This window comes from Tamandua tetradactyla, chromosome 8, assembly GCF_023851605.1.
Source record: "Tamandua tetradactyla isolate mTamTet1 chromosome 8, mTamTet1.pri, whole genome shotgun sequence".
Classification (NCBI taxonomy): Eukaryota; Metazoa; Chordata; class Mammalia; order Pilosa; family Myrmecophagidae; genus Tamandua; species Tamandua tetradactyla.
In genome coordinates, this window is record NC_135334.1 from 95,889,053 (window position 1) to 95,904,292 (window position 15,240).

The 15,240-nt window shown below is 37.7% G+C and overlaps 1 long non-coding RNA gene across 1 annotated transcript in view; it reads left to right on the forward strand.

Annotated features, from left to right (window-relative positions):
- LOC143643690 (uncharacterized) overlaps window positions 1-14,855 on the forward strand; it is a 216,855-nt gene extending 202,000 nt beyond the window's left edge. The window contains exon 3 of the long non-coding RNA XR_013156326.1: window positions 14,803-14,855. This is a non-coding gene — a long non-coding RNA (uncharacterized LOC143643690). The remainder of the gene's footprint in view (window positions 1-14,802) is intronic.
- The last annotated feature ends 385 nt before the right edge of the window (window positions 14,856-15,240 follow it).

Genomic DNA, 15,240 nt, shown 5'->3' on the forward strand with positions numbered 1-15,240 from the left:
GATTTTAAAAAAACATTTTTTGGAGTTCCTTTTTTATCCACCAGGCTCCATCTTCACAGAATCTGAAGGCAGAGATCATATTTTATGTCCCTCATCTCTGCTTCATAATGATATTGATAATAAATTTTGATAATAAATATTGATAATAAATCCCTGACATTAGCACAGCACACTATAGTTCACAAAGCCTGGTCATCTCACCTATCTTGATTGATCTTTGGGAAGTAGTGAGTGAGGAAAAATGATGATGACCCTTTGGAGTTTCTGTTTTGCTATTCTGATCAATCAGTTGACAAGTAGCTGCTGCCTGGGAGAGAGCAGGTGCATTGACTTTTATTGAATGAGGAAAATATTTACTGAGCATGGACCGAACAGCCAGTTCAGTATTAGGGGTTCCTGGAAATTTTTTTTTTCAGTGTAAGATATAGATCTCTTCAAAGTAGGCTGAGGCAGCCCTCAGCAATCCTGTTCCTGTTCTGCTCTTCTCCCCTCCAGGGTCCTCTTGTCTCCTCTCACCTGGACATCTGTAGTTATGTGGTGAACAAATCCAATAAGCCACTCACACTTTGGTATAAATGAGTGTCAGAAGCTCCCACCACAGGTTTAATTTTAAAATAATATTTAGCTTCTTTGTTTCTCAAGTGCCCAGGGTAGGGTTAAGCACAGAGTAGGCAGTTAATAAATTTATCGAATTTGATTGAAAATCAGAATGGAGAAAGAGAATCAAAAGGAAGGTACCATCAATGGAAAGGTTTGCAATATATATTCAGTCAACAGAGGTTGGTTGGCTCCCCTTTAACCCTTCTTCACTTATTCTACTGATAAGACCATAACCCAATGCATTTCCCAGAACCGTAACAGATAAAATAAATGCTGTTTGCTATAAAGCACTTCAAGTTTTGGAGTGCCTTTATTATGCAGCAGTAAATGAATTGTAAATTTGTTATACAGATGCCTCAAGGAACTTGTTTGGGGTGTAGGGAGGGCCTGGATGAAGTAGAAAATGTTCAACAAGTGGTTTAGGCCCCATTGCACTTCAACTAGATCATCAAGACTTCTACCTGCTCTACATATCAGGATTATGTGTAGTCTTCGATTTGAAGAACGGCATCTGAAGCTAAAATATTTATAAACCAGTGTACTATTTGATTTCTAATAATTTTTACAGACTGAAGTTTCTAAGATCTATGAAAACTCTAAGCTCTGATTTTAAGTCTCCCTAGAAATAAGTGTGAATCATATAAATAAATACTCTAGGGAAGTACAGATATCACCACTGGATCTTTGCCTGAATGTTGAGCTTTGGCCTGCTCAACAGAGACTCTGCATGTTATATAAATGAGCAGAATGAGAACTACGAACTTCATTTAATTCCTTTTCCGTGGTCTTTGACACTGTCTGGTAGCCCATATCATGCTACATTTCATACCCTAGGAAGGCCTATCTTGATATGTGACTACCAATTGTAAACAGTCAGTGCTACATGGTATAATTTAATTGTCCTCGGATAGTTTAATGTTTCAGTGTGTTTTTTTATTTCCCCCACTCTACTCTGAGATACTTGAAGATGGAGGCCACATCTTGTATACCCCACATTCCCCTATAAGGTGCTTAATTAATAAACTGAGTATTGGCTGATTGAATGAAAACAAAAAGTCAGATAAACTTAAGGGTAGAATAATGGTTTATTCATATTCATAGACTCTAGATTCTAGTAATCTCTGATACATGGTTTGTGCTCAGTAAATGTTTGCCAGATGCCAAGAAAGGGGGAAAACTCAACTTCCCCAAGAGGACAATTCTTGATATTCTTACAAGCAGTGGGGACAACCAAAGCAATAGGTAGAACCCTGAATCTGGGGGGTTGTTCATATGAAACTTAACCCCACAAAATAGGCCAAGCCTATTTAAAATTAGGCTTAAGAGTCACCTCTTTTGTTGACTCAGATGTGGCCTCTCTCTCTCAGTGAACGTGACAAACAAACTCACTTCCCTCCCCCTCTCTACGTGGGACATGACTCCGCGGGGTGTGAACCTTCCTGGCAACGTGGGACAGAAATCCTAGAATAAGCTGGGACTCAGCATCAAGAGATTGAGAAAACCTTTTCGACCAAAAAGGGGAAGAGCAAAATGAGACAAAATAAAGTGTCAATGTCTGAGAGATTCCAAACAAAGTTGAGAGGTTATCCTGGAGGTTATTCTTATACATTATATAGATATAACCTTTTTAGTTAAGGTGTAACAGAGAGGCTGGAAGGAACTGCCTGAAAATGTAGAGCTGCGTTCCAGTAGCCATGTTTCTTGAAGATGATTGTATAATGATATAGCTTTCGCAACATGACTGTGTGATTGTGAAAACCTTGTGTCTGATGCTCCTTTTATCTACCTTATCGACAGATGAGTAAAACATATGGATTAAAAATAAATAAATAATAGGGGGAACAAATGTTAAAATAAGTTTAGTAGATTGAAATGCTAATGATCAATGAAAGGGAGGGGTAAGGGGTATGGTATATATGAATTTTTTTTCTGTTGTCTTTTTATTCTTTTTCTGAATTAATGCAAATGTTCTAAGAAATGATCATGATGATGAATATACAACTATGTGATGATATGAGTTATTGATTATATATCAAGAATGGAATGATCGTATGGTAAGAATGTTTGTGTTTGTATATTGTTATGTTGAATTAAAAAAAAAAAAGGAAGAGAAAATGTTTGCCAAATGCCTGAGTGAATATCAGTGGAGCCCTTACAATGACTGCCTTTCTATTATAATGAGTCTTCACATCTAGCATCTGAGAATGGGCTTTTTATTGAAACACTAAAAAACAGATTAATATAGGTTCTAATCTTGCATTCAAAGAATATTGTTTTGAAATTGGCAGCAATTTGAAGATTTCCACTAGAAACACTTAACATCAAGTCTAGCAGTACTAATGATGAGAGGTTCAAAATCTCAAATTTCAAATAACTTGAGATCAGCATTACTAACTTGGGAAACAATACAGAATTAGAACTGCAAAATATTCAATGAAAGTTACATTTTGCTCAGACCACAGCCTAAGGCCTATATGGTAAGAAAGATTTTTAAAAATAAGGACAAAAAATAAATAAATAATAGAGGGGTAGAAGGGGTGTGAAATGTTTTGGGTGTTCTTTTGCATTTTTATTTTTATATGTTTTTTTTGAGTAATAAAAATATTCAAAAAGTGATTGTGGTTATGAATGCACAACTATAATATGATACTGTGAACCACTGAGTGTACACTTTAGATTAATTATATGGTATGTGAATATATTTCAATATAATTTCATTAAAAAAAAAGATATGTCTTCCAAGAAAAAATTCCTTAGCCAGCCCTTATTAGCTAGTCTAGCCTTAGGCCTTTCTGAAACATATGGCTCACTGGCTTTTGATATAATAGCACTGCTCTTTTTTTTACATGGGCAGACACCGGGAATTGAACCCAGGTCTCGGGTATGGCAGGCAAGAACTCTGCCTGCTGAGCCATGTGGCCCACCCACTGCTCATTTTTGTAACAACTTAATTTGTGTAATGAGTAAAAGTTCACAAAATGCTTCAAAACGGTCTAAGAGCAATGAATGGATGCTGGAATTATGTCAATTTTAGGCCTAGGGGTCAGACCCATGAGTGTGTGGTATGTCTACTGTAGACTAAAAACCATCATAACCAGAATTCTTACTAGCATAATTATTTAAGACCTAAGACCTAAATCTTTCTAATACCATAAGACTTAAGATAAAAGTCCGTAACTTTATAATTACTGCATGTTTTCCTGTACCTTAGCTCATTTGATTCTCACATGAGAAGAATGATTGGCTTCATTTTTTAGACAAAGGAAACTGAACCCTAGAAAGGAAAAAGGACTCGCAGAAGGTCAAATAGTAAATGTCAAACCCAGGACTTTTGATTCCAAGTTCAATGCTCTTTCTACGAGATCATGGGTTATATATGTATATGTATATAATACATTTTGGAATTTATAGGGATACTATAAACACATCAGATTTACTTTTGGCTCTAGGAAAGAACTTGGACATCTGTGTTAGTAAGCACTTAGAATCAATTAGTAAGATAGAAATGAAATCTTCATCCTTAATGAATTTTACAAGGTCCTGAGACTTTCTAAACTTAAGCTGCACAGAGCCTGGAAGAAGAGCTAATTGACCAAAGGTTTCTCTAATTCTTAAATTCTGAAATTCTGGGATCTGTAACTGAAGAGCAGATAATTCCAAAAATGTTGGCTACATTGTGTCTTAAGACATATCTATCTTAAAGCATCCATTTCTGACAATTAGCATGTTTTCCTAACTCTTAGACCCACTTTTGAGACATGACCACAGAAGGATCTAATGTTCTCTGGACAGTTCATCTTGCCCTGGGAAAGAGGTTAATACCAGCTAAATGAGCTCATGTTGGCCCTTCTGGAAGTATGCATTCTCCTCCATGCAATTTCAAGGGATAGGGCCATCCAATTTTAAATTAAGGAATTTGGTTTGCAGATTAAATCATTCACGTGGTTACTGACCACCCTTATCCAGTCAATAATTGTTCCTCTCTTTGGATTAGAGTAGATTTTATTTAAATCACTACTTAGAAAACCAAGCCTGGCCAAGATGTGTTTTTGTTGTACCGTCTTAATATGCATCCTCACAACTAATATGCTTGTGGCATGCATTTCCCTACAAAAGCACAATGTATTTTAAGACAGTAATTTTTATTTCAAGTTTTATAGCACATTAGAAAACTGAATGATGATTTAGTTATAAGCAGAGCCAATTAAAGCAGATACTTTTGAAGTCACTAGAGAAGATGGTGAAGCAGGCCCACTGTAAAATGGGCACAAGAGGGCCGTGCAAGGGTAGTTCAGTGGTAGAATTCTCACCTGCCATGCGGGAGACCCGGGTTCAATTCTTGGCCCATGCACTTCCCAAACAAACAAGCAAACAAAAAAACAAACAAACAAAAATTCAACAAATGGTGCTGCAATAAGGAGATACTCTGATGGAAAAAGAATGAAATGTGACCACCGCCATACAGCATACAAAAAAATAAAAGGGCATAAGGAGGTTACGTTTGGTTGTATCAGCACAACAAAACTATTGTCAAAATTACCTATCTTCAAATAAATATAAGTATATTGTATATTTTTTCTTAATAAGGATACATAAATATTTTAATACAGCAAGCACAATTCTTAAAATTTAATTACCACATTTTCATTTCACTACAATCATTTGTATATAGCCACATTTGTACCAAAAAGGATATAAGGCAGAATGCTATGATTTAATTATAATGCTTAATTTTAAAAAACGCTTGAAAATAGATGATTTCAGGTCAACAAAGAAACGTAAAATGCTGACACAACTTCACTCTTTCCTTTCTCTTCACTCTCTTCTTGGAAATACACTTAAGTCTTTCTACTCTTCCGTTCCCAAATGAGATCTTGATGCAGACAAAATTCATTCAGGCTAGTAATGGTGGTAGAAATCTTTCTGAACCTGCAGAATATTAATACTATTAAATGATAGATTCTCTCGCAATAATCTCTAAAGGATCAGGAAGCTTCTGTGACTCCGTACAGTCCCTGTGTTCCTTTTTTTAAAATTCTCACCAGCCTTCATTTATTTGTTGAGTGATTTCTCCATAGTTCTGTGATTTATTCTGTCATCATGGAAGGATGACTTTCAGATGCTCAGGTCAATTCTTTTCAGCAGTTAAGGCTTGTAAGTCTTGTTAATTGGCAAAATAAGGACTATCATTATTTTTGCTATTGTTATTGAATTGGTACTGGGATTTGACAAGAAAAATGGGATTATGAATTCCTGGCTTGCTGGACCTACTCATAAATCTTTCTTTAACGTCTGTTTGACATAATGGGATATTTTTTTATATGGTATGACTTTGCAAGACCTCTAATTTCTATATTCTAGGGAGTTATATTACACCGATTTCCATAGTCATTAAATAGTTTGAAGGAATGTGGTGCTACTCACCCTTTTCACCCATGATGACAACTGACTGCTGCTGCCACCAGATTGTGTATTACTCGCCTTGTTCAGATATTGTAAGTATTATGAGAAGAAAATTTTGCAATAATCATTATAAATTATGCATCTATTAGGTACCAGGACTTTCTGTACATTGTCTCATTTAATCCTCCTAAGAATCCTGTATCCTAAGATGCCCATTATATAGATAAAGAAATTGGGACTCAGATGTGTGAGTTAATTTTGGCCAAGGATGCCCAGCTGTAAGTGGCTGAGCTGGGATTTGAACATGAATCAGTCTGGCTCTAACACATATATATTTTAGTCTGAGAGTGATACCATATAAAACCAAGAATCACAATCTGAATGCTCTGATCATTCTAAATGGCCCATTAAGAATACTATGTTTATTTACTCTTTGAGAAAAAAAAATTAAGATACTTGTAAACACCATGAGGAAGCAAACAGGCAAATCCAGAACATGGATCTTCCTTCAAAAAGTCAGTGGCACCAGTCAGAGGTTTGAGGGAGGGATGAAGGGAGGGAAGGAGAGACCTTCTGTCCAGATTAAAAGAAATTTAAGAGACATAACAACCAAATTTTGATGCAATGTTAGCACTGCACTGCCCTCTTGTGTTTTTGACCGAATTTACTGCATCAAACTGATTAAAATCCCCTCACTGCCTTCCTCCCAAGCAAAATTTTCAACTTCAACAGTTGAGCTTGCCTGCTAGTTTTAAATTTAAATGGAGGTTTTAGAAGGCTCTTAGGAGATAATGGTGTCTTTGTCCATGCTAGAATCCTGAATGCCTCCTCCCCTGCTCTGGAGATTTTCTCCCCTTCATTGCTCTCTCAACAGTAAATTGCATCAAAATAGTAAAAAAAGAATCAAAGTAGCCAGTTTCCTAGAGCTCAAATGTTTGAAAGGAAAATTGCAATATTGATAGAGGTAAGAAGTTAAATGTGTTCAAGTAATTCGTTTTTTATAATTACTCAATTATGAATTCCCAGTTATACATAATTAATTGATGTTAATGAGATCTCTTAAGAGGAGCCACATTTGACAAGTAGTCAAACCGATAACAAACCTGACTCAAATCCATCCTTTTACTTTGACCAAATTGTATAATAGGTCAACAGATTTTCAACCAAATTGCTTTCTACCAAATCATTTTTGGCTAAATTGTTTCCAATTTTCATTTGGCCAAATTCTGTGCTACCCACACAATCAATCAATATAAGGAGTTCTGTCACGAAAATGAGATTTTTAACCTCATTTACCCAGAAATGGTATGAATCCAGTTTATCCATTCCCTTATAGAGCTTGCTTAGTTTTTCAAAGGCCTTTTGTAACCATGCAATTTGAACCTCCCAAAAAGTTGGGAGATAACCTGGTCAGGATTATTATTTCTATTTTGCACTGGAAGAAACAGAGGGTGGGCGAGGCTAAAGGATTTGCCTACGTTCCTAGAGCTGGGAAGTGGCAAAGCTAGGATGAGACCCTAGATCTGTTAGGCTCCTATTTGGGGGCCAATTTTAGCACAACTCTGCCGGGAATGTAGACCTCTCATTGCACTTAGGGAAGGAGTCTAGATTAGGTCTGCAACGTTCATACCCAGTTTCAATGTACTAAACTGATGCGCACAGAATCCTGCTGTGGAACCTGAAAGAAGTAAGTTCCTTCTAAGGAACATATCCGTCAGTGACCATGGTTTATTTTTTTCACTCTTACACTGTGAAGATTTGGAATAAACCAGCCAACAAAAGAGGATTTTTGACTAGTGTTCCAAGTATTCTGGTCTCCAAGTTGTCCAATGTAGTCAAGAAAAACTAACCCACATTTCTTCATTTATTCATTCAACATATATGTATGTAGGGCCTTTGCTGTGCCAGGCACTGTTCCAGGTGGTCAGGATATAACAGTGAGCAAACCAAGTCCTTGCCTTCGAAGAAGTTTCATTCTACCATGACAGTTAACAGTATAGCCTGGTTTGTAATTGAGGGATAAATCTGATGCCTTTGACTACAGTGACCTTGATGAATGCTCAGGGAAAGGACGTATCAGTGAGGGGTTGAGTGGTGTGGAAATGTGCCGCTGTTACAGGGAGCCATTATTGACCAAGGGTAAAATTTTTAAATGTGTTAAGTCAGTGATATTCTGGGAATATCAGTTTGGCAGTGATAACTTTATATTGATTCGCTAGAGATACATGTTTCACTTTCAGGGATAACAGGAGTGATATGGGAACTGATTTCAAATCTTTATTCATCCATTTACTAATTGTGTGATCGTTGACAAATTACTTATCAGTGTTTACCCTTAGTTTCCTTATCTGTAAAATGGATATTAGCATCAATCTCATCTCTATCTCACAGAGATGAATATTAAAAAATGAAGTAGGGGGTGGCTCAGTGGCAGAATTCTCACCTGCCATGCCGGAGACCCGGGTTTGATTTCCAGAGCCTACCCATGCCAAAAAAAAAAAAATATATATATATATATATAAGGTAAGTTAAGACATAGAAAGCATTTGTCACAGTAACTGGTACAAATTTAGAAGTTAATAAATTCAGCTGCTGTATCAGTCAGGAATTTTTCAGTTGTAAGTGATTGAAGCAAAAAAGAATTTACTGGCTTGCATAATTAAACCAAATGATGCTTTAGGACTCAATCTCTTCTTCTCTCTGTGTGTGTTTTACTTTGCTCTACTTCTGCTCTGGCTTCAATTTTGGGCAGATTGTCTTCCCAAGGTGGCATGATGGCTTGCATTAGGCAAATATCCTCATAGCTCCAGGGCCAGTGAGAAAGAATACACTTTTTCATTATTTACAGCCAAATGCAGAAATTATATCGCATGAGCTCTGATAGAGTCATGTGCCTATCCTTAAAACAGTCGCCTTGGCTAGAGGGAGGAAGCATTCAGATCAGCCAGAGTGAATGACATGTCCACCCTCGGAGCTGAGGGGAAGTGAATGCTCGGGACACCTATTGGACAGGGAATGATGTTGAGAGGTGTGTCACAGAGAAAGTATAAACAGAACAGCAGCTAACCACTACAACTAGCTATCGTTAATTTATATAAAAATAAATACTGATTAATGATGGAGGAGAGTGAAAAATTTGCATGAATTTTTAGGACAATATATGTGATTTCATAGACATTCCTTGTTTGTGTGGCACCCTGGTGTTCCAATAATATATTGCATTTCTCTGTGCTATTAGGAATGTTTCAGTGCCAAGAACTAATCTAGACAACAGGGATACAGTAGTGAACCAAACAGGTGAAAAGTTGTTCTTCACAGAGTTTGCACTCTGGTGGGACATCCCCAAGCTTCTGCTCATAGTCGATGTGCTGGTTTGAAAGGATTTATGTACCCTAGAAAAGCCATGTTTTAATCCTAATCAGTCTTGTGGGAGAAACCATTTCTTCTAATCCCTATCCAGTACTATAGGTTGGAAACTTGATTAAGTTATCTCTGTGGAGATGTGACTCAATCAGTTGTGGATATTAAACTCGATTAGATGGAGACGTGTCTCCACTAATTCAGGTGGGTCTTGATTAGTTTACTGGACTCCTTTAAAAGAGGAAGTATTTTGGAGAAAGCTTCAGAACAACAGAGTCCACCAGTCAGCAACCTTTGGAGATGAAGGAGAATGTCCCTGGAGGAGCTTCATGAAACCAGAAGACTGGAGAGGAAGCTAATAGATGTCCCGTGTGCCTTTCCAGTTGAGAGAGAAAACCTGAACTTCATTGGCTCTTCCTGAGTGAAGGTAATCTCTTGTTGGTTCCTTAATTTGGACATTTTTTATAGACTTGCTTTAATTGGGACATTTTCATGGCCTTAGAACAGTAAACTTGCAACTTATTAAATTCCCCTTTTTAATAGCCATTCCACTTCTGGTCTATTGTATTCTGGCAGCTAGCAAACTAGAACAGTCGGAGACAATGAATTGGCTGTGAGCATTCATCCCTCAGGTACACCCCTCTCCAACTTTCTTTTCAACCAGAAAAACAAAAATTTTTTCTTAGCTCTTCTTATTTATGACTGAGAGAAACATAACTTTAAGAAACATTCCCAGTCTCTTCCTCCTAGCTGCCTACCTGCAAATCCCTAGTTTCCTTTCCTCATCATTTCGGATTCTTGTCTTCAGCTGTCACATTGAAGTTTTAAGCTATGATGGGGTGTCTCTTCCTTTGTGTGAATGCTGCTGGCATAGTCTATGCATTTGTTCATTATTGGATTTGGTGAAGCAGATGATTGAAAAATCCAAAACTACTTGACTGTCTTTTATTGAAAGTCCAGGGTTTATAGTGTGTTGGAGTCTATTCCTTTTGAGTTTGTTGGAGTATATGATAGTTTGCCAGAGCTGCTATCACAAATACCAAACAGTGGGTTGGCATAAACAACAGGAATTTATTGGTTTATGGTTTTGAGGCTAAGAAAAATCCAAATCTAGATATTTTCAAGCTTGGTTTCTCCCTAAAGACTAGCATTCTGATGCTAGTTGCAGGCAATCCTTGGGGTACCTTGGCTTTCTTATCACATAGTGATGTCCTGTCCTTTCTCTTCCAAGTTCTCAGGTTCCTGCTGACTTCCTACTTCTCTCTATGGGCTTCTATGACCCTGGCTTCTGGTTTCTTCACTTTATAGTCCTCCAGTAATCTGGATTAAGGCCCACTTGCTTCTACTGACCATGCCTTAACTAAAAATAGCATCTCCAAAAGGTCCTGTTTAAAATGGATTTGTGGGGTGCAAGGGTAGTTCAGTGGTAGAAGATCTTGCCTGCCATGTGGGAGATCCAGGTTTGATTCCTGACCCATCCACTCCCCCGCCCCCGGCTCCCCAGTGCAACAAATGGTGCTGCAATGATGGGGATACTCGGAAAAAGAATGAAATGTGACCCCCACCATACAACATACAGTGGGTTAACACCCACAACAGGGATGCAGATTAAGATTAAGAACATGTCTAAATTGGGGTGCAGAATTCAATCTCCTATATTATAACATGGAAGAAACAAGCACTGATTTTGTGTAATATTTAGAGCTTATGTTCATTGCCTTATTTAATTTTCTCAACAGCCCTGAAAGGTATAGTTATTAGTTCACTTTTACAGGTTTTGAAAGGTTAAGTTAAGCCATTTCCAAAAGGTGACTAAGAGAAAACCCTAATGGGTTGGGGGGGGCCTCAGATGTTTGGGGTGTTCTTTTTTGGGGGGTGGGGTGGGGAGATGCATCGTCCAGGAATCAAACCCAGGTTGGGTGTTCTTTTTTTTTTTACTTTTATTTTTTATTTTTTTGGAATATTGAAAATGTTCAAAAATTGTGATGATGAATGCACAGCCATATGGTGATACTTGGAACCACTGACTGTAAAAATTAGATGATTGTATGGTATGTAAATAAAATGTTAAAAGTTTTTCCAAGATTACACAGCAAGCAAATGGCAGAATTTTGCTTCCTTATTTATAAAATGAGGGGTTAGATTAAAAATAATTTCCTTCCAGCTCTCTGGTTGTTTGAGTCTTTGACATGATTCCAAATGCTTTATGTGGATTATCTCATTTAATCTTCCAATACGCATTGGAAGTAGGTACTATTATTATTACATTTTACAGGCAAGAAAGCTAAGGAACAAGGAGGTTAAAAGCTAGAAAGTGGCATAACTGAGAATTGAACCCAGCTGTCTTACTCCAAACCCTTTGCATTTAACTACCACACATGGTTCTTCTGAAGCGGCTAATGGGTGACAGGTGAGAAGATAAGAAGCTTTCAAACAGGAAAGAAAGTGTTACAAAGTTTTGACTTCTGAAGCTACTAATGGGTTCAATGAAAATTTGTGGTTGCTCATAGCATCTAATGCACCACGAGGCATACAGAAAGAAATTAATACATGTCTAATAAATAAATGCATCAGTCATCTTTACTTTTTGACTAGCCAACTTTACATTCTGCATTCTCCAACATTGCTTACTTACTTTAGCTCTTCATTTGTGAATTACCACTCCCCAAAGTATTAGCCAATCAACTACTGGTGTAACCATTAATACTCATTCTTAGACATAAAGACCGGAGATTTTCCCACACTTAGTGGTTTCTGGGGAAAATAAAACATTTCCACCTTCTCTGGCGCCCTCTAGTGCTTTGTAGCCACAACTAATGAAGAGTCCTGATGCTTCCGAGAGAGAAATGTGAAACTGAATCTGAATTTATTTTCTGCATTGCGCATACACATGCACACACTTTAGTTTTCCCTCTCTGCAATGTTATTCTAATCAATGCTCGCATCAGGAACTGTAAAATACTCTGTTTCCACGGTTTCCCCGGTCTTCACTAGTCTGTAATCTCTCTTAGCCTGAATTTTCTTCCGTCTCCTGCTCCCAGAGACTCGCACAACTCCCCTATAAAATTCACTTATGTGGTTTTGGGAAGTATTATTTGGCAAGAGTGCTCTAATCAGTCTCTTTCTCACTCTTTCACACACACACATGCACACACATCTATCTTTCTGTCTTCCTGAGGCCAAGGCTCTGAATTCCTTGAGAGGTTTGCGCTGCAGGAATTTCTCTTTGGAAGAAGAAAGCACACCCACTCCTCTTTTACCTTTCTTTACTTAAAATGACCCTCTGAATCATGCTCCTCATTCCTCAGTGTCTTGTAAAGCTTTTTGTTTGCTTCTTTTTGAAAAGGACTTTCAAATTTTCAGGTCTCCCTTGCTCACCACAGAGTTCTTACATGCAGCCATTAGAAACTAATAACTAACACAGAGCCAGAAGGTAAATGCAAGTGACAGATTCAAAGACAAAGACATTTGTCTTTGAATCATTCTCCGCTCTAATGACTAAATCTTTCTTATTAGGTTAAATTTGCCATACCTGGATCCTTCTTTTCTTTGGATACATTTTCTCCCCCAAAGCTCCTCAGAGCCCTGCAAGTAGACTTCTAGTAGCCTGCTCCAGCACCTGGATAAACAGGTTCAGAGAGTTCAGATTGTTAGACTCAAACTGGAGCCTTTGTTATACTTCCTTGAAACTGAATAGTTAATGATAATACTGAAATTGTTAATAATAATGGATGACTTTCATTTAATGCTTAGTATGTGCTAAGTGCAGTGCTCTGTGCTTTACCTATATCATCTCCTTTAATTTTCACAAGCCCCCTATGAAGTAAGTAATGTTATAATCCTCATTTTACAGATAAAGCAGCTCAGGTTCATAGAGATTAAATGCTTCCAGAAGCACTTTGTCTTTGAGAGACTCTTTTTGGTATATTTGTGGGAGCCAGATGATGGCAGTTTAAGTGCTGGCTCTACCACTTTTTAACTGTGTGACTTTCAGTGAGGTGCTTAACCTTTCTGTGCCTTGGCCTCCTTATAGTTAATGATAATAAATTATTCCTGCCTCATAAAGATACTTTGGGTATTAAATGAATTAATATATATGTTCTAGTTTGCTAGCTGCCAGAATGCAACACACCAGAGACGGATTGGCTTTTAATAAAATGGGATTTATTTTGTTTGTTCTTCAGAGGAAAGGCAGCTAACTTTCCACTGAGGTTCTTTCTTACGTGGGAAGGCACAGGATGCTCTCTGCTGGCCTTCTCTCCAGGCCCCTGGGTTCCAACAACTTTCCCCGGGGTGACTTTTTTCTGCATTTCCAAAGGCCTGGGCTAAGCTGTGAGCGCTGAGATGAGGTATGCCGAGCTGATTAGGCTGCGCTACGTTGTGCTCTCTCATTTAAGCACCAGCCAATAAGTCAAGCGTCATTCATTGCAGCAGGCACGCCTCCTAACCCACTGCAGATGTAATCAACAACAGGTGAGGTTCACGTACCATTGGCTCATGGCCACAGCAACAGAACTAGGTGCCTTCATCTGGCCAAGTTGACAACTGAATATAATTACCACAATACATAAAGTACTTAACAGCACTGAGCATATTTAAGTACTACTTATAAGGACTTAAAAAAAAAAGTTGAAACCCTGTTTGCTATAGGCCACTGTGTGGTCTCTCTAATGTGAAGACTATGGCTATTTTCTTTATGGATGTTATTAGGAAATGGATCCTAATGACGTAACCTTCCATGGTGAAACTCTCTTTTGTGCAGCAAAATCACCTGCAGAACTCTAAAAACTGCTGATACTGAATCAGTATTTCTAGGGCAGGGCCCAGACATCTTTATTTTCCTAAAGCTTCAAGAGGGTGTTCGTGTGTAGCTAGAATTGGAATTTGCTGCTATAGTACTTTGAAATTTACATTGTTCTTTCCTATGATAAGATAATTACCAATATTTGTTCAGTGCTTACTACATACTAGATACTAATTTTATTTGGATTATCTCAATTAATCTTCCCAACAATTTTATGAGTTAGGTAATTGTAGGAGTTACAAGGTTAATGCTTAACTTAAAATTGCAGACTTGGTTCATAAACTATGAGAAAGTGAAGGCATACGTTTTGAGAGCATGAAACTTCAATAGAAACTTAGATGTGCAGATAAAGTACAATGACGTGTGGAAGAGACTTGCTTAAAGGAAAAGAACATTCTAACCTTAGAAGTATTTACTTCAACTTGTTTTTGCACTATATGCTTCTTAGCTTTTGTACACAAATAACATTTATCATAGTTCTTACAAGTATATAAATTGTGCACCTGCCTGAAATAAACTTGTCTGAAGGCTGATGTCTCCAGATCCCCTGATCCCTTTCTCTCTCGTTTTACTTTAACATTCCTTAGGGTCATAGCTGCGGCCAACAGGTAATCATTATCATTCATACTTTACAGGTGGGGAAACTATGGACTAAAGAAGTTGAGGAACTTTCCTAAAGTCACTCAGTACAGAGTGGCAGAGCCACAATTTTAAATCAGGTAATCTGGTGCCATGGCCTGTATGCTTAACTACTACCTTTAATGCCTTCTTGTGAGGGTTTAATTTGAACTTTGGCTCTGCAGAAATTCGGTTTTGCCATTACCTCCAATTTTAGATGAGAATAAAACTGAAGAGTTGACCAAATGAACACAGCTTGTCCTTGAACAAGCTGGAGCATGTATCTTGGTTTTATATCTTGAAATTCTATGCTCTTTCCATATTGTTGCTGAGAACTTCAAATAACCAAGGCTGACAATTATTTTATAAGGTCTCATATGAATTACCTCCTTTTCTTTCCTGTAGCAGGTGCTTTGGTCTATGCTGCCTGCTAGGTTAGTAACGTAAGAGCTTCC